This window comes from Apostichopus japonicus, chromosome 9 (assembly GCF_037975245.1).
Source record: "Apostichopus japonicus isolate 1M-3 chromosome 9, ASM3797524v1, whole genome shotgun sequence".
Taxonomy (NCBI): Eukaryota; Metazoa; Echinodermata; class Holothuroidea; order Aspidochirotida; family Stichopodidae; genus Apostichopus; species Apostichopus japonicus.
In genome coordinates, this window is record NC_092569.1 from 2,062,808 (window position 1) to 2,083,587 (window position 20,780).

At 36.9% G+C, this 20,780-nt stretch overlaps 1 protein-coding gene and 2 long non-coding RNA genes across 8 annotated transcripts in view; 1 reads left to right on the forward strand and 2 right to left on the reverse strand.

Annotated features, from left to right (window-relative positions):
• LOC139974417 (uncharacterized) overlaps window positions 1–20,780 on the forward strand; it is a 40,280-nt gene that overhangs the window by 6,688 nt on the left and 12,812 nt on the right. The gene's annotated exons all lie outside the window — the stretch shown is intronic.
• The window catches only part of LOC139974418 (uncharacterized), an 84,656-nt gene that overhangs the window by 5,622 nt on the left and 58,254 nt on the right, over window positions 1–20,780 (reverse strand). The window lies entirely within an intron of this gene.
• Window positions 6,624–14,490, reverse strand: LOC139973851 (uncharacterized). Of its 5 annotated transcripts, none has more exons than XR_011795341.1 (5): window positions 13,990–14,490; window positions 11,854–11,996; window positions 10,889–11,063; window positions 9,379–9,539; window positions 6,624–8,500 (listed from the first exon to the last, which is right to left on the reverse strand). It is a non-coding gene; the product is annotated as an uncharacterized lncRNA (long non-coding RNA). The 5 variants fall into 5 exon arrangements; XR_011795343.1 differs by lacking the exon at window positions 13,990–14,490 and adding an exon at window positions 12,532–13,191 and having other exon boundaries at window positions 9,373–9,539; XR_011795342.1 differs by lacking the exon at window positions 13,990–14,490 and adding an exon at window positions 12,890–13,189.

Consider the following 20,780-nt stretch of genomic DNA (forward strand, 5'->3'; position numbering starts at 1 on the left):
AAATCATATTCCTTGTTCACTGGTTTTCTATGCTGATGTAATGGAATCAGGAGATGTCATGAACAATTTATCCTTAAAAAGAGAAATTTCTGAAAACAACTAATAACAAACCTTGCTTGGTAACCATGTACCTGCAAAAATCAACATGATAACCCATAAATGTTAGGTTGACTTTGAATCCACCTTCACATAACACACCTCACCCGCCATGGATGACATATTGCTGCCTATCGTGAATTGATATATCTCCTTCGTACAATGCCAGTCATGTTCTTGTTTCTCCATTCTCTCCTAAATATTATTCTAGTCTAGTCCACATCGAACTCTACCTCTCAACATATCTTTTTTTTAAGAATGTTTCGATTTATACCATATTGCTTGTCCTTTATCACATTTATTTTTATCTTCACCAAACAGGAGGGCACAGATATTGAGAGCGCAGCACAGGGCAGACAAGGACAATATTGGCAGCCTTTCATCCTATCTCTCGGACCAGAATTGAACCCCAAACAATTCTTCATTGTGGCAGACAAACTGGCCATTCCAGCAGGGACAGATGCGTAGAACATACATTTAACATAGACTATGCTCCCCCTCTACAACACTAGTTTTGTGGGTTCCATGGTGTATGGAATTTTGCAACCAACAGAAGTGAAGTCTCTCGTCCGTATCCTTGCTACATCTATAAGGGCAGCCAGCATGGAGTAACTTCAAGGAGTGAATGTTACTTTTTTATTGCTCTGTAGTCCGGAACCATGTGTGTCAGCATGGAGTAGCTTTAAAAGGGTGTGAAGACTCGCGCAAAAAGAACGTCTAATGCCGGTAATCTGACCTAGTTTAGAATGAGGTGTAACAGAAGTGTTAGACACTGCCATCGATCCCAGAAAATACAAACACAGCTTGCTACCGTCGGTAATTAGACACTAGTGTACAGTCAGTACATACAGCTGCGGTCAATACCCACATGACAGTGTATAAACGATACAGCGATGAACATCTCAGGTCCAGCTAAAGATATCAAGGTATCACGTTTCATTACTGTCTGTCTTTTTTAGCGACACGAACAAACATCACTTGCAAGCAACAGAAAGTTAACTTTTTCAGATGGCTGCATGCTGTTTTGGACAAGTCTTCAATGCCTTTAAGGAGTAACTAACACATACCCTAAAACGTTAAATTGATTACCCGGAGTTTACCAACAGTTTTATATAAATAGGGAGGGCTCCAGAAATAAATATTTAATTGATTTTTGGTTTTTAAGAATGTTTTTTAATGATACTGATCTTATTATGAATGTAATTAAACAAACACCTAGTTGCCAAAAAAACTTTGTTGTATGATTTTTCGAGCATGTTATTTTAATGTTTACTTAAATGTTCCCACATTTCACTGCACTCACTATGTTGAAGGTTTATTTAATTAAGCAATTAATTAAACTAATATTATTTATTGTGCACAATATTCCATAATTTGTTCCATGAAAAGCAAGAAACCTGATTATTATAAAGTCAGTAACTGTAGAAAATTCCATTTGAGAATATCCTTTCCTCATTATTCCCCCCCCCCCATTTTTTTTTTAATTTTAGTGATGTAATGAGTCAAAACTGTTTCAATTTTTTAGTCGACTCTCAAGTGACATATCTTTTTCAGAGGCCGACATTAAATGATTCACGTCAGATAATTTATAAAACTTCAAAATTTGATTGAAAATCCAATCACAATCACTATATATGATTACTATCAGAAAGTTAAGAAATAATTGAGGGTGGTATAATAGTCACATGTACTGTTTTTGCATACAAATTTGCTTGATATGAATGCCATATCATGAAATCGTGAATGCAGTATATAATAATTCATGTTTATCTAATAGCCATTATGAAGTTATTGCCATTCTGTCAACTGCTTGTAATATTTTGTTTTGTGTGTGCTGGATAATGACTTTCAGCAATCGCCAATCTATATCATTGAAACACATAGTATTGTTGACCGCACTGATATATAGTTTAACCATTCCTAATATTTTATAAATAACCTGCTGAAAATTTGTCATATGTTTTCCCCATTTTGAAATCATTCTAAGAAATTGTTGCTACTATACATTAATGATTCACAACTGGAAAAAAGGCAATGTACCAGATCAATTGTACTATCGTCGTGTTTCCATCCTATCCCTTTTGTAAAGGCAGGATCGTATAGTTACTATATCCTTTACAGTGGAAAATTTAAAGTTCAATGAGATCGGGAGATGGGATCAGCTGGGTATATAACGACTCAATTTACAGCTGTGTTGTCAATGAATTCCAGGGTATTACCACCTGGTGGTGACATGCAAATAATTTAAAGTGCTTTCTGTTGCAGTGGTGTTGCCAGACATTTGAATCTTGGTTGGTGATATGTCTATTTGTGAATTCCCTCTCGGGGGAGGGGTTCCCCAGGCCACCCATTGGCCACACCACTGATCTGTTCTCAGCTCACCTAATCATTTTCAAAAAAAAATTAAAGAACATTTCAGATGGCCCAATTCAAGCAGAAATTTGACAGATTAATATTGAACTGAAAATATGTCACTGTTATGTAAAGTATCTTTATAATTTGAACGTTTGTTGGAAAGATAACATGTTTTGTTGAACATCCCTCAGAATATTGTAGTTTTTATTTTATTTTGTTAATATGATAACGAAAATTATATAAGAATATATAAGTGGGTTAGTGGAAATAAAATTACTGTTCGGTGGATATTGACAATTATATTTCTTGATGGAATACCATTTTTAATGTACTTTGTGTGTGACTGTCACTACGATTTTCTGGTCTTTATAGCCTAACATGATTGGATGTGAAGGCGAAGTCACTCCATGAAGTAGCACCTTTCAATAAATTCCCCTGCATTAACAGATCATTGTATGTTGTCTTTGATGACCTTAAATGCATCTATATTGAAGAATTCCAGCACTTAGCCAACACGGAGGATCAATAGAAAAGCTTGTTCAATACAGAATTTGCAGTTTATAAGATTGACAGTATAGCTGTGATGTGTAATAATTCAGTCTAAAGGACCGACTGTTCAGTCTGATATCAGTCTAATAGACTGAAAGTATTCAATCTAATTAAGACTGGTGCTGCAAGAAATCAGTCTAAACTGCTGACTGTTCAGTCTAAAGTGGTTTGATTTTCAGTCTATTAGACTGAAGAGTATTTAGTCTAATTAAGACTGACCTTCAGTCTTTACATTTCAGACTGGAATTCAGTCTAAGTAGTCTGATCCCTTATCCCATCCATCGTTAGACTGAAATTTCAGTCGATTAGACTGAAATTTCAGTCTCTCATTTTAAGAGAGTAAAGTAGCTCTCCGTATAGTTCGGTTGTAAATAATTTTTACCAAAAGGGTTCGATTATTTCCCAAACACTCTTGTGGATTTGTCCTGCCAATGAAGATTACTTAATCTATTGATTAGTAACGTCATTCCATACTGTGTGTTTCACTGTATTAATGCTGTATAAAAAAAGCCACTTGGAAAATTTCTGACATTTTTGCTACTTATTCGCTATTTTAGGTGATTCTGCTATAATAGCAATTACTTTTCAATGCAGGAATGGCAACGTTCCACAAACAGTTTGTCTGTTGCGAGAACGGAAGGCAAAACCCATTTACGATAAAAGTGATACACGCAGTTAATAGCCACAACTTCTTGGCTTACTAAGTGCCTAACGATAAATCAACGCATGTAGGCGGATTGATTTCGCTTGTAATATATTGATAGGGAACGGAACATTCACATTCAATGTCACGAATAAGTAAGCTGTTGTAATCTTAGTATTGTACAGAACAGTGCGTAGATATATAAAGAAAATAACCCATTATGACAGCAGCACATGACATGCATGCAGCTGTATATGCATAACAGTGTAATGAGAAACAATGTTATGTCAATGGTACAGTAACGTCGGGCTGTTATGTTATATACAGATAAACTGCAATATGGTCAACAGTGCTATATGAAATAATAGGAATATTGAAAACAGTGCGGTGCAATAACAGGAATTTGACAACAGTGCGAAACAATTACATTAATAAGTTGTTAATATAGTTGTGTCATGGTTAACACTCACAAACAATATCGCAATAGCAATAATACAGAGTTAAATACGACATTGTTTGTTCAATATATACAAAGGATATATACAGAATCGATCGCCAATTCTCGATACAGCTTACGGGAAAATTTATATAAATATAGATCAGAGATTATGCACGAATCGTTAAGTATCATTGAAAGGTTATGTCTTTGTTCTAGTGCCAAACTTCACCTTTCAACCTCTTCCTTCAAATTTAAGCAAGAATTTAATGAGTTTTTAATATCGTGTTATCAATATAAGTTGTGATATTTCAGTCTTTACAAAAACAAATAGCCTGTCAAGGTTATTGAAAGATATATTGATAAGCAACTTCAAAACAATACCTCATCTTGTTATAATTATGTTTGACTTGTTCCATTATGAACAAAATGTCCATAGTTTCTTGCAATCGAGGTGAAGTGCATAATTATCTTGATTTTCAGGATGAATAAATAATTAGACGGTAGTTAATTAGATTTTTGCCTTCACAAAATTTTGAGAGATAGCTCGACAAATCAGTGTTTCATTTTTATTAGTCGTAAACCATTGTAAAGGCTCAGGGTACTTCTTCATCGTTCCACGAACATAGGGCGATGTCATAGGTCATATCATTGTGAAGGTAACTGCGATTTTTCAATATTTTGATATTATATTTCACTATACTACATATGTTAAGGAAACGCGAGTTTTTGGTGTGCTCATGTTTGCTACATTGAATTATCATTGAAATATACGATTGTAAACCATAAACACTTACGAATGTTAGTGTTGTAAATTAAAGTGTTTTAGAGTAACACAACAAATTCATTTACCGAGAAGCCACTGTTTGCTCGCAGTAGTAAGGTCGGGTGGGTTGGGGGTGGGTGGGGGTGGGGTGATGAAATGGTGATGAATCTGTGCAAATGGAGGGTATACAGTTAAGTAAAAGGCTTTGCAACTTCGTACTGTTTTTCGAACAGTGTAGTATAGCCAAAACAGATTTTGTGAAAATCAAGAACCCTAATCACTATTCTAATGAGCAGGACTTCTACCGTACAATGCTCAATTTAAAAATTATTATAGGAGATTATAATTTCCGTATGCTGAGATAAATTTTCTTTTTCTTCGTCTCAAAATTCGTCAGTCAATAGAACTAAAAACTCGTGGGAAGCATTAATTCGTCACCAAGAAGATTATAGGCAATTTCTTTCATCGACTTTAAAGTAAGCAGTATAGATCCCTATACACTCGAAACGCCTGGGAGCTGTTTGTTTACCTCAAGACGATTGCGACGAGTCTCCGTACGTCAGAAAAAAAAACCTTTAAGAACCTCACGTTTTGTAAATAATTTGAAAATCTGGTCGCTTTGAGGCATGTAATGAACTACGAGTTCGTATAGGAATACGTGTACGAGCGTTCACGACTCCTGTGTGTATATAATTCGATATTCCTCAATTATGATGGTACGCCATTGCGGCTGCGTATGAGCCCGATTTTCTGTGTGTTGTTTTTACGTATAGTCATTACACTAACGAAACGAGTCAATTAAGTGCTGCTAGGATTCACAGGAGGAGGAATTATAGTAGGGGAAAACGTGGTTAGGATGACAGTATGGATCTAAATAATTTATTCATTGGAAATAAAATTCCCATTGTCCCTCATGGTACAGCGATGAGATAAATAGGGAGGTTGTCCTATACATAGTAAGACGTCTATAAATTATTTCGACGGTTGGTCATATATGCTGGAGAAATAACAACTTTAGGGAGTAAAAAGAATTAAGGAAATTGTTACAGTTGGCTCAATTTTAGCCACGTTATAACAAAAACTACAGAGTAAGTTGAATATTTGTTCGACATGATTAGACATGTATTATTTTGTTAATGTCTTTCTATATGACTACCAGTAAGTCGGAGTAAGGGTAACATACAAGATGATTCCAACTACCACACCCCCTTCACTGTGCTCCCTCCCCTCCCCTCCTCTATCTGATGACGTCACTGACAGAGGCTTTTGCATCTGCCCTTTAAGCAAGGCTTTCATATCAGCACCATGGTCACTATTAATTATTATTAATAAGTTTTGAAAATATACATGATTGATTTTGCAGGACGGTGCCCAACCTAGACGCCAGGGTTTATTACTATTGTGTAGTCCTATATAACAAAGTTCCATCAAAACAACATGTTTATATATCAATTGGGACAGATAAATATTGACATATCTTTAACGTAAAATACTAACAAGAGGCTAGGAAACATTTAGGGTTTCTAGGAACTATTTAAACCTGACTTTTATCCAAGAAAAAAAAAACTTTTTGTTCAACATTGATAAATTTACCAGAAATTATATTGCTTTTAATGACGTTTGCACTCGGGTATAAAAATATGGTATATATAAGGGAAAAATCTACGCTATGACTGTCATTGTCTTTAAACCTTCAAAATGTGAGTTAAAAAGGCAAATGCATTGTAATCATACTGCAGATACATAAATTTGAGACAAAAAATAACACAATCAGAAAATTATTCTTTGTTTGTACCAACTTATGTATTTCATGTTATATTTTATCTACATGACCATAAACTGAAATTTAGTAGGTTAATTTCTTACATGAATAAAGGAAGAAAAATACCTCTTGTCCCTGTACAAAAGTGAATCAGTGAAACAAATACACCCCACAACTGCAAGGGAGTGTCATTTAGCACCAAGAAGAAACACCATTAATGGCTTACAATACAGTTCTGAGGGGCGTACCAATACGCCCCGCTACTGGTTGGAGTGTCATTTAGCACCAAGAAGTAACAACATTTAGTGGCTTGCAATACAGTTCTGAGGGGCGTACCAATACGCCCCACTACTGGTTGGAGTGTCATTTAGCAACAAGAAGTTACAAAATTTAGTGGCTTGCAATACAGTTCTAAGGGGCGTACCAATACGCCCCGCTACAGGTTGGAGTGTCATTTAGCACCAAGAACTAACACCATTAAGGGGCATACCAATACGCCCTGCTACTGGTTGGAGTGTCATTTAGCACCAAGAAGTAACAACATTTAGTGGCTTGCAATACAGTTCTGAGGGGCGTACCAATACGCCCCGCTACTGGTTGGAGTGTCATTTAGCACCAAGAACTAACACCATTAAGGGGCGTACCAATACGCCCCGCTACTGGTTGGAGTGTCATTTAGCACCAAGAAGTAACAACATTTAGTGGCTTGCAATACAGTTCTGAGGGGCGTACCAATACGCCCCGCTACTGGTTGGAGTGTCATTTAGCACCAAGAACTAACACCATTAAGGGGCGTACCAATACGCCCCACTACTGGTTGGAGTGTCATTTAGCACCAAGAAGTAACAAAATTGAGTGGCTTGCAATACAGTTCTAAGGGGCGTACCAGTACGCCCCGCTACTGGTTGGAGTGTCATTTAGCACCAAGAAGTAACAACATTTAGTGGCTTGCAATACAGTTCTGAGGGGCGTACCAATACGCCCCACTACTGGTTGGAGTGTCATTTAGCAACAAGAAGTTACAAAATTTAGTGGCTTGCAATACAGTTCTAAGGGGCGTACCAATACGCCCCGCTACTGGTTGGAGTGTCATTTAGCACCAAGAACTAACACCATTAAGGGGCGTACCAATATGCCCCGCTACTGGTTGGAGTGTCATTTAGCACCAAGAAGTAACAAAATTTAGTGGCTTGCAATACAGTTCTGAGAGGTGTACCAAAACGCCCCGCTAATGGTTGGAGTGTCATTTAGCACCAAGAAGTTACACCATTAGTTCTGAAATAACATAATAACACCATTAGGTGGCTAAGAATGCAGTTCTGAAGTCCGTACCGATACACCCCCTACTGCTCGGAGTGTCAGTTAGCAATAAGAAATTACATCATTAATAACAACAATAAGTGGCTTACAATGCAGTTCTGAAGGATGTACTATTCAGACTCTCAGATTGCTCTAATGGGCATACTGATACCCCTACTAATAATTTTTCACCAAAAAAATACAATAATAAGAGAAAGTCACTGTAACCTTACCCCCCCCCCCCCCTCCCCCCCTTTTTATTTCACACACACTTAAAACAAGCATTTTAGGATTTGCAGAGTAGAAGACCATGTGGCTGTTTCAGTGTTGCCACTTCCTGAACACATATACCCTACAAGACAATTAACCTCCCTGTTGTCCCCAAATGACCTTTGACCTTCACCAAAATCAATACGCTTCTTTTAATCAGTGCTATAAACTTTTTTTTCATCCTCTGTGATCTAGGATCATCCCTAGCAACAATAGTCACATTAAGTTCTGTGCCATCATCCCATCAAAGTTTCCTTGCAATGGTTTTCCTCTTGAACGCAATGGCCAGACCAAACAGACTCAGTGTGAGCATTTCTGTGTCATCTTCAGAAAAAAAGAGAGAAATAAAACTTTATTCTACACTGACAGTCTAACCATTTTATTTATTTTTTATCTGTTGCATTGATAGTAAAAAAACAAATGAACAAAGACTGCAAATGTTTTTTGATATGATAAGTTAGCAGAACTATACTGTCATATGATTGCAGTGCTATCACTCTGCTGTCCTCTACAATCTGAGTAATACTATGACAGAGGTCACATTTCTGCCTGTATTAGTAGCCTACATGTTGTTCCCATTATACAAGTGAAGATTCCATTTGAATGTAATGTGTCCCCTTGGAGTAATATTGAATTAAAACATTGAATTTAATTTGATGTGACATTTGACCTATGTTTCTGGGGGGGGGGGGGGGGGTCTGCTAGACATAGACTTTAACCCTAAAACACCTTCATACCAAGTTTTAAGAAAATCAACCCAGTCATTGAAGAGGACTGTTTGACATAAAATTGGACACCCCACACAGACAACTTTTACCCCTCCCTCAGTCAAACACTTCCGGTGACCATGCAATACCCCACAATGAATGACCCCTATTGGGAAAACTAACCACTACCATGGCAACTGTTGCGTAATACTGTTAATGGTCCAACTTGCAAAGGAACTACAATATTGTACCTAATCCTTCCTATGAGAGTGATTAGATAACAATTATTTGAAAATTCACATACTGTAAGAGAGCGATTCTGTGTGCACAACACAAAGTTATGTGTTATGTGTAGACAAGGACTTTCCATACACACTTTCAATGTCTTAATGCATAGGTCATTGCAACCTGAATATACAATATGGAGGAATGAGATGAATAACTGCTCGGCAAAAATTCTTCTATAAAAACAAAATTCATAGTAGTCACCTTTACCTCAATGCTCATCTGATGCCTGGTTTCCCCTATTTTGATGTGCTTGTTTGCTAACCAAAGTTTTGTATCTTTACATTCTTGTCTGGATTTCTCTCTCTCAGCTCCTTACAGGCTGTCAGATTGTGGATGCCACCAATAACTTCATAATGGTATCCATTTGCCTGAAAGAAAAATTTGTTACAAAATGTGAAAATGAATATATCAGTAACTTAAGTCAAAGTAGCGTAATGTCAGACTTTTGTCCTCAAAGATCAGGTGTAATTGACATGCAAACAGAAAGCCACAGGGCTTAGTGATTCCTTTGCCTATTGTTATTGTAGGGCATTGGAGGGGAGAGTTCTACTGAGTACATGGGATCCACAGTGGAATGGAAAAAAAATCTCTTGCAACTATTAGCAAAGGAGAACTAAATGTGTACTCAAAGATATGGTGTGGACAACCCTGAGTTATCATGTTTTCAAAGGTTTTTAATATTATGATGTATGTAGGAATCCACATGTCAAGTAAAAGATCTGTTCATGTTGTTCTTCTTGTCTAGGGCTAATATTGCCATGTGCATGGTGAGGTACCATGTTCAAGAAGTTTTTCAGACTGAAATTAACTGACCTTGAGTGACGTTGACCGAAACAGCCCAAAAAAAAGAAGACAAATGCTTAATTCCTATCAAATTTGAAATTTACCAAAACTTCACTTCTTCAGCTAGAAAAGTTGTCAGTTGTTGACCACTAGTGACCTCAAATGACCTTGACTTCTCCCAACACACTATCAGCTGAGTATTTACTAAGAGTGTCTTCATACTGAGCATTAACTTCATGCAAGCTGTACTTAGTGAGATATGTTTTCAGAATTTAACTAAAATGTACCTCAAATGACATTTGACCTCAAAAAAGTTAACATTATAGATGGCAAGTATTCAATCAGAGGAACAAATTTGACATTCTATGTAGCTTTATTCTTTGACTTAGCTCATTCACAGAGTTTTCAGGTTTAGACCATTGGTTATCTCATATGACCTTTGGCCCCTCCCAAAGCAATAACAGTGAAGAATTTACTAAGGTGGTAGATACCGAATACATTCTTCTAATTGTTCAAAGTGTGAACTATATGTAAGCTGTACATGGTGAGATAACCTGTTAACAAAGTTTCAGATTTTTAGGTGGTGTGGACCTCAAACAATTTTTGACGTACTAAGTAACAGCAAGTGGTAAGCACTCGATTGAGGGATAAGCATACTAATTTCACTTAACCTTTACTTCAGTAAGGTCATTTATGGGGTTTATAACTGTTGACCACTGGCAATTAAATAACAATTGCAGCTGAGAATTTGCTAAGGGGTAGCTTTCTACCAAGTATGAACTTCATGCATATTGCACTTGTTGAATTATCAAAGTTTTCAAAATTTGAGCTAAGGCATCTCTCTCTCACATATCACTGCTGCATGGTTTTTGATAAACAATTATGAAGCACTCCATTATAAAAATCACTTTATAATCAAGTGCTGATTACTCACCGTGGGTTCTGAAAAATTCTCCAAGTTTTCCAAAGTTGTTGCTATAACAGTCAGTGGTTGATATTGTGGTTGTTAAATTCTAACATAGCCTCTTTTAGTTTGGTGAGAAATTACACATTCACTTCTCTCAACTTCCGACCAACTTCTAGATTTTCTATGTCAATATTTGCAACACCTGTGGAGAAGTAAAAACGATGGTAAGTAAATTTCTGCAAAGCTAACATCAACTGACAGGGAAATGCCATACATGTTGGTATGCAAAATGTTTTCCGTAAACTTTGTAAAGCTAAAAATACTATTCAAACCAAATGTACACAGTGACTATAATGATTGTTAAAGTATGTTGAAAAGCAATGTTCAATTAATGAACACATTATTAATGGGGTTCTGACCCCTCCCCGATAACACTCAAATAAAAACTGATACTTCTATTGATGTTGTAAATTTCTGGTGAAAAGTCAACAGTTGAGGCAGTTCTTAATGGGCATGCAGTAGGAGGCATACAGATGGCTCAGTATGAAGGACACTGCACAGAAACTGATGTAAAATGAATTTAACAGCTGCCTACTGTCCTTTTAGTTGTGGGTTGCTGAATATTACTCATACAGTATGCGGGCCCACCATGGTAGCCACAGGAGGAAATTTTGACTAACAAAAGGCCAAAAATAGATTGCTGAAAATGGAAGATGATTGTTTTAGCATCTAGGACAAACTTTTATCAATGTTTTTTCGTGTTGAAAATTAACGCTTATTCAAATTCTCTTCAATTTTTTTTTTGTCCAGTAAATTGGTGAACCAAAAGGGTTGGGTTTTTTTTTCCCTTTGTTTTTTGGTGGGCCAGATTAGATTGTCTGGCATGCTCAATCTGGCTAGTAGGGGCCCCTGTTCTAAAACCACAACAGTTCCAATTCCTGAGGCAGTATATTGTACTGCTACCGTACCTGACAGCTTCTAAGGGTTCTCACCTAAGAATGCTGCATTAACTTCCTTCTTGATGAATTCTAAAGGGCTGACAACTGGCTGATCCTTATTACTCTTCCTCTTTTTGTGAAGCACAGGTAACTTGTGCTGAGCCTTTCTTTTCTCTTTACTTCCTGATGTTGAAGGTCTGTTTTAAAGTGGAAAAGAGCAGTTAGTAAACCTGAATATGATAATATGCTAGTGTCCTTGGACTCCAATATCTCAACCCCAATCTTGGCCCAATGTCTGACCCAGAGGGGAGAAGGGGTACACATGAGGCTTTCACCCCCATGAAATTGAAGACTGTAAACATTTTACTGCACTGGTGCATGTCAGTCTCTGAAGCAATAATATTCCTTGTTACTATATTATATTGATTCAAAACTAATTATATAGTTGCAATAAACTTTTAGGATTTTGGAGTAGCCGACAACAGGAACGAAATTAGGATTTAGGAGCACTTCACGTTTTAACAATTTTGATATGTTAACACTATCCTGGCTTCACTGATTAAATAGGCTTAGGGCCTAGCTCTTGCTAGGTTGGAGTTGGAGTTGGACGTGACAATGTTATTTTCTACGAAATTTTAACAGATTTGTAGGTGCAAACAACAAAGACACGTTTTTTTTTAAATGAAAGCTGAAGGTTAAGGAACGTGAAGCATCAATCGAATTAGGACTCACCTTTGATGTTGTGACCTAGCCTACACAGACTTCAGTATAGAAATAGTGTGCACGTTACCTAGGGCCTAAGTTAGAGCCCGTAGAGGCCCCTTTTCTTCTAAGTTCTATTTGAGGCGTATTACAACGAACCGAACTTGTCAAAAAAATGGCAAAATCGCTTGGTCAATAACTTCCTGGGCTCCTGCCTTTAATTGTACCGTAAATTGTCGAGAGGAATAATAAATTTAAAATGCCGGTATATCCTAGTCATTGAATCAACTTGAAGTAGGCCTAACGTTTAATACTAACTCACATCATGTAGTGTACTTCACTTGTTCACCTTTGACCCTCAAGTTTTATGTCAAATTCACGTACGTACATAATATAAGCTTAAGGAGGTAGCACTTGTATGTTACTACGCGACTGTGGTCGCCGTTTTCTTGTTCGTCGGAAAATATCACAGAAACAGATTGTAGTAGTAGAAACCGTCAGGAGTGTCACTCGTTGACTTGTTAAATGGCTGTCAGCTTTGCTTGTTATTGCACTTGCTTCAAGTAGCATTTTTTCACTCACAATCAAGTCAGAATTGATTGAAATATCTTTTCTAATCAGTTTGGGTTGTAGACAAGCCACACTACATGACACGGACGGTTTTTCGTCAAAGTCAGTCTAGAGCAATGTATAGTGTGTCCATTATGTGTTTGCATGAACAACTTAAAAATAGTAATACACAAAATATGACGACAGATCATGAAGAAGTTCGAATTCAAGGTATAACGTTAATTGCTTGTCTACACTGCGGTTGGACACCTGCAATCACAAGTAAGTTACGCTTGGCAGTTACATTAGCACACTGCGGTTCAAGCGTCCTTTGACTCGAGTCAGAGAACAATAGTATTCACTGTTGATGTCAGTTCTGTATGAAGATAAAAAAACACTGATAATGTGCATTCTGACAGTTAACCCACCACAATGGAGGTTATAGGTCGGTTAATTACGCGGTGACTTGATTCGGGTTTTCAAGAATGGTATGGTTTAGACATTTTATCCTTCACTGACCTTTTCAGGTTTGCCAAGCAGAATTACCAGAGATCAATGTCTTAAACACCAGAAGTTATAAGTACCATATATTTGTCAAAACTCCTTTTTATTCTCAGAGGGTTATGGAATAATTTGTCTGAGAAAGTTGTACTTGCAAGTAGTGTACGAACATGGGAAGTATCACTTCCTTGGTAAGAATGGCTTTGGGTGTTCATTTAGAATATTTGAGAACAAATGGAGAGTGAATGCTTCCAGGAAAGTACTTTTTGAAAACGCCTAGCAATTTTAGCGTGCTATGATTTGGGGCGATTGGCTATGCACTTTCAATTTATTTTAAAAGCATACCCATATACATGCAAGAAACAAAAACTCCACTTGGTTATTCTTAACACAAAATATATTTCATTATACGGAAATAAGTCCAAAAATTTTCCTCACCTTAATGCTGTTTGGGATCAGCGGTATATTTCGAATCTTCATGTAATTGGTGACAAGGGCTCTTTGGTTCCAAAAGTAGAGTCCCGACAAGTCCGAAAAAAAGAAAAATCATAAGTCTTCCTCTGCCACACACCAATTTCTTGGTCTCGTCATTTTATAAAATTATTATTTAGGCGTTTCGAACTTTTTCGCAACTTCGGCTCTACGATTTTGCGTTTGGTGCATCCGTGCATGAGCAGTCTAACCTTGTCAGGGTATAAATACGTTGGTGGTCTGAACAACTCCCTGGTCTAACAAACGTATACGTATGTGTATGCAACTACCACAGTGAAAATTTACGATATCAAATAATAGTGCGGATGTTTGTGGTAGAAAAAAGACAACAAAGTCTGGTTGAACATCTCCACGTTTGCGGTCAACATCGAGAGGGCCGATGAAAGATTATATTACGTAATCATTCCTATCACGTTGCGTTCTCTCACACAGGAAATGAAGGTTAACGTTTTTAAGTTGACGACATGCCCTGGCCTTAGCCTTTAATTAGAACTATACTTGTAAATAATGAAAACAGTGTGTTTGGGGAATAGGATCATTTATATACCTACCAGTATGTGTATGCATGGAGGTAAAAAACAGGTAAAAAAAACAGGTAAATTGGAGGTAAAAACAGTTTTCCCTCCATGGTGTATGCATGTGTGCATGCGTGAGTGTATGTATGTATGCAATGCATGTACGTGTATAGGTATGGATGGATGGGAATAACAAAGAAGCTGCATTAAAAAAATATATGATGCATTTCATTGAAAATAAGGCTGCAGATATATAAATATATATATACATAAATATATATTTCTATATACATATATATATATATATATATATATATATATATATATATATATATATATATATATATATATATATATATATATATATATATATATATATATATATATATATATAGGTAAGTGATTGGAAGTAAAACAGCCAAATGTTTGGTTTTTGCAGAGCTTTCGAGCAAAACTAGCTCTTCTTCAGTGCATGATCACCGAAAGTGACAAGGAGTAGCAGGAATTGAAACTATTTTATAGAGAAGATGTCGGCAAAGTTGTAAAGGCAAAGCGACTTACTGATTTCTGCTGAATTGAGCAGAAGTTTTAGAAATTCGGATTATTTTAATCCGCGTCGGATTATTTTAATCCGATTCTGTCGTAATTGTCCGTCGGATTAAAATAATATATATATATATATATATATATATATATATATATTATTATTATTATTATTATTATTATTATTATTATAGAAAACCAGAGAAATAAGATGACTCATAATTGACAAATAAGGAGTAAAGTTTTAGAAAATATATTAGAATTTCGGTCCCCTTGGGGGCCTTCGTTGGCAATACTTGGCAGTCGAATGAAAAGTACAAAATATACTAGCACAATGAAAGTTTGACGCTAGATAAGTGTAAGTTGCATTGATGGAATTAAAAACCAAATAAACCATGACTATACAGGAAGCGGATGAATGAGCAAAGAACGGATAACATGTTTGTAGAACTGATAGTTGTTAAGGCACTTAAGGGGTCCCAAGTATTTGTCGAGGCCGGTGACTTAATACGAAAGATCCAATCGATTTCTTTACGTTTACGTTCAGTAGCGAATTTGAAGTTCAAGGCAATTAAAATACATTTTTAGTTTTTGAGAGAATGTCTATGAAGATTGAAATGTTCGGAAACGGGGAATCTGATCAAATTATCACGAAATATACTATTTGTGATTAGTAAAACGTAAGCGGAACCGGGAGCCTGTTCACCTACATAATTGCCCTCTTTGCAAAGTACACAATAGAAAATGTAAATAACATACCACAAAAGAGGGAATGGGGATAGTTGACTATAGTCTTAGACCCGTTACCGTTAAATATCATTGAATTTCTGTTATTTTATGTGATTCCTGAAGAACAGATAAATGAAACGTTAACCTATGTGTACAACAAATTTTACATCATTACTCACTATCACACATTCCCACTAGGATATTTTTAGTATTCAACAGGGTTGTATAGTATTTAGGTTGTCCCTTGCAATTTTAAAGTGCGTGTACGCAGGGACGTAGCTAAGGCCTGAAGTTGGGGGGGGGGGGGGGGAATGCAGTGGCTGAAATTCCAACTGGATGGGTTTTGGAGCCAGAAAATTCCGACTGCTGACTTGAACCCCCCCCCCCCCCCCCCAACCCGCACTACTCGTGAACGATACGGTCAGTGTTAGTCAGACATCCCATCTTTCGCGACTGCAATTTTGTTCCGAATTTTTTTGCGGTACATTTGTAGCACTGGCCCTCACTTCACAAACTTATTAATCACTCTGGTTAAGCGGGTAAGCAACTGAGTTGAGTTATCTGCTTGATAGGCTACATAGACTACTAACTACAAAAGCTATGTTAATGTAACAAAGGGGAAAACCTTTTTTCAACAAATTATATTCGACAAAATACAGTGCTTTTTCCTAGCGCGCTTAATATTATTTTCTTGGGGGGGGGGGGGGGGCTATTTATCACTTGCATGAAAACAATTTCAATTGTTCACATCATTCCAACTGAGCATTTGGAATGAAATGAACACTTAAACATTTTGCAGAAAAATGTTGAGTTGACGACTGATACAATAAGTTATCAATTAAACATTTTGCAGAAATTTTTCAATTGCTCCATTGGAATAAAGTGAACAATTGAACATTTTGCCAAAAAATGTTCAATTGACGAGATAAGATATGTTGTCAATTAAACATTTTGCAGAAAATTTTTCATTGCTCAGATGGAATGAAGTGAACAACTGAACATTTTGCAGCAAAATGTCCAATTCACGAGATATGATAAGTTGTCAATTAATCATTTTGTAGAAAATTGTTCAATTGCTCAGTTAAAGCAACTAAGCAATCCAACATTTTTTTTCTTATTTTTTATAAGATTTTATCTTGTTATCTAAACAATTTACTGAAAAATTTCACCCTATGGGGCAAAGTTTTTCTCATGTTGATGGCACTTTAAAGCTTCCGTAGATAAGCATTGAGCGTTTTTATCGTATACGTTGTACAGTAGTTTTATTAGGCATTTTTTTTTACAGTATTCAAAATCACACGAAGTTTTGTATGGTGGAGTATAAAGATCGCGAGATACAATTTCTAAATGTGACAAGGAAAACGTGGTAAATATGACTGATTAAAGGTCAATTTTGACCGAAAATTGTAGGTCACTCACAAATTACAAGAATATATGAAATTAGAGTGCGACAGTCGGAAAAATTAGAGTGAGACAGTCAGAAATTCGGACTGTCGCACTCAAATTTTCCAACTATCATCAGTTTTACAAACATTGGGGGTGGGGTGTGAGACACCCCCACCCCTCTAGCGACGTCCCTGAGTGTACGTATACACACGGCACGTCGAATAATACACGGGCGAAACTCGCAGTGTCCTGCATTACCATTGAACTTCTGAGTTCGTATATTTTTCAAGAAACCGACACGGATACATACGACAACGTATACCAATATGTAAATGTCTCTCAAGATCGGTATGTCATAGGCACCTATAGATGACTGAATTTCCCAGTGAGGTAAAATTCCTCCTAGATGGTAATCAAACGGTTTAAGAATTTTACCCAAAGGTGACCATATTTTAATATGTAGCATATATGGGGCCAATACATCATAACTTTAAGCCTTCGAAATAACCTATTGTAGTTGCATATAACAAGGTTTGAACCTAACTGGAGACCAAAACTTCCCCGTATGCAACACCTTTGAAAAATAAAGAGGCGGGGGGGGGGGGGGGGTCGGAAAGAGGATTCAAGAAAGTTTGTAATATATAGGCTTCTTAAATAGTGCAGTTCCTAAAGGTACTACTCGTTTGTATTGGGTTTAAATGCCTTCTAAATCGCTTAATTTTCAAACAGTTTCTGTGAAGACTACTATATTTCAGTCATACTTTCTCAAGCGTGGGCACAATGCCTAAGCGTGGGCACAATAAAGCGTGGGCACACATGCATGTTAACCAATATGTATATGTGTAGTGTACGCGGCTGCGTGCAGTACATATGTTGTCTATGTATATATGTTAATCGTAATGTCTTTTTCCCGTTTTGATAGATGGGCTATAGTATGGGGTGCCTCCTATGATAGTAAGAAACCCGTTACCATTAAGTACCATTGACGTACCCATCAGTGGCGTCGCCGAAGGGGGGGGGGGGCTGGGGCCTGAAAAAATCGTGCCCCAGGTGCCCTTCCCCTTCAGATGCGGTTGTAGTGTTAAAAAAAATACTCAGACAAAAATCTTTATTTGCCTAAATTAAAAACATCAATATTGGACAGATGCAAGCCCGAAAATTACTTCAAGTTGCTAAATATAGCACCAGATTGCATCTGAGGACCCTTAAAATTGATCCAAAATTCACAAAGTGGAAGGGAGAACTCTCCCCTATCACCCCCCCCCCCCCAGGACGGCATTTAACAATACACATTGTGCCTCCATAAGTAAGTGATGTGCCCCCCTCCCCCCTGTACTACATGAAAGAGGACAGTAATGATGGATGAAGAACCCGAAGTACATCTGTTTTTCCGTATCACATATTATTTCACAAAAATTACAAAATTTAAATCCTAATGACGTGCGGGCATAATCTATACGAATTCAATACATCACTAACTATAGGTGGTGGCGAGATCCTCAACCCTAAATGTGATAGATTTTGTGTATAACTTCTGCATATCAGTTTCCAATCTTATTTCCGAAAATATTAATCAATAAGAAGTGCTGAATGTGAACAAATCCTAAATGAGAGTATATGCCTAGAGTCGGCGAATAAACAATTTTGGTTGTTAAATGTATACATGATATTTTTCTCAAATTGATACATATGACCTTGAATTTTACCCATCTTTTTAATTGTGTTAATGACAATGACATATGTAAAGGAGGATTTTGTAACACCTTTAGATCCAGAGATATGTGTGTTTTCCACGTCGCAAAAAAGTACGCCCTCTATTCCATCTTGTTGCTAAAATATGTTTTTTCCCTCTTTTGTTGGAGACTAGGTATTTTCCGTTATATAGTAACATGATTCAGCTAGGAGTTGATCACAATGCACAGAGTAAATTGGTAAATTTGTATAATTATACTCCAAACAAAATTAAAATAACCCTATCAATTAGACATAAGCATTTTACTGTTTTCCAAAATTATCATGAAAGCTTGATGTATTTTGCCACATTAGGAGGCTTTAAATGTATTGTCAATGTTAGTGCGATTAATTAAGTGAAAATAGCTATGGCTGTAGAAAATCGGAGGGTTGAGCGCCGTAGGCTAGGACTATATTGTAATGGACTTGTCGCAACAGAAATGTGTATGTGTTTGTGTATGGGTGAGGCGGGGGGGGGGGTGGGGATATAATGATATTCTTTATAGCAAGTGATTTTAATGTTATGATCACAAGCTGGCTGAAAAAAAATATACCATAATTTATCTTACAAGCATGCAGCTATTTTTTTGGGTGGGGAGGGGGGGGGGGAGGTGGTCAGGTCGACCGTTGTTTATATAGGATCAGCAAAGTCGTTGGGAGCTGGGGTTAGCATCGATGTGGGGCAGATCTCCATGCCCCTGCCCCCATACCCCACCGTGCTACTGTTTACAAACAAGTGAAAGCGACATTTTCCAAATGTATCCATGTAAACCACAAATGAATACTTCTACAGAAAGGCTAACCTAACACAAATAAGACTATAGGCATGCATGTGTGTTTGACAAGTAATACTGATGAGAACTCCGCATAGTGCATATTTTTACACAGTACAACTAAACAAGTCTACTACAGTACTATTATAAAGGTTACCAGCGTTAGCCTTTTCACACAATAGATCTAGCGTATTTTTTCACCTTTCTAGGATTCCAGCATACGTTTTATCAAAAATCGCACCAAATCGGTAATTCACAAAATAATTACTTTGTTTTCTGAAACTTTGAGACCAAATTACCACTTGGCAACCCAATAAAATATATTTATAGGCTTCCGTGGCTTTTACACTATAATACCGCGTGAACTGCTTTAATATTAATGGGTTTTTCATACTTGGGTTTTTCATTAGGACTGAATCAGTATTTTTGTAAAATCCACAGTTAATTTTCTTGTATTATTTCCTGATTGTTATTAACCGTTTTAACTTGTTAAAATAATCACTAGACTGCCTATGATATGAATCAGTGCAACGAACAGTCAACGAATTATTGAAAACAACACATAACAAGTGAGTGAAACTGATTATCTAGCGTTTTCTGGGGTTTTATTTTGGCAAATCTAACGTTTTTTTGTTACTTGTCGCTGGTAACCCTGATTATTATTATGCTAACCGTAAATGACCTTTGGCCACCCCGTACTAGTTTTAAGTGATTGACAGATCAGCTGTGCCGCAACCCATTACAACTCCCTGGTAGTACAGTAGATACTGTAAGTGTAATCGCACAAAAACAGCGTGTGTTATGACACATACGTTGTACTCCCTGTCCCAGGGCAACTCCGAATATTGAGCCTATCGTTTTAAATTCTACACTTGTTGCTAGCGTCCATACTGACACGATTTTTATCGTCAACTCTTCTTCGAAATCGGGTGTTTTTCGTAAAAAGCTTGCATCCTGAATTCCTGACCATCGTCGATACAATACAACATAATAATCATAACTGACCTATGCATCTTACGTAGCATTGTCACTCTAGCCTAGGCTATGAACATTGAAAACG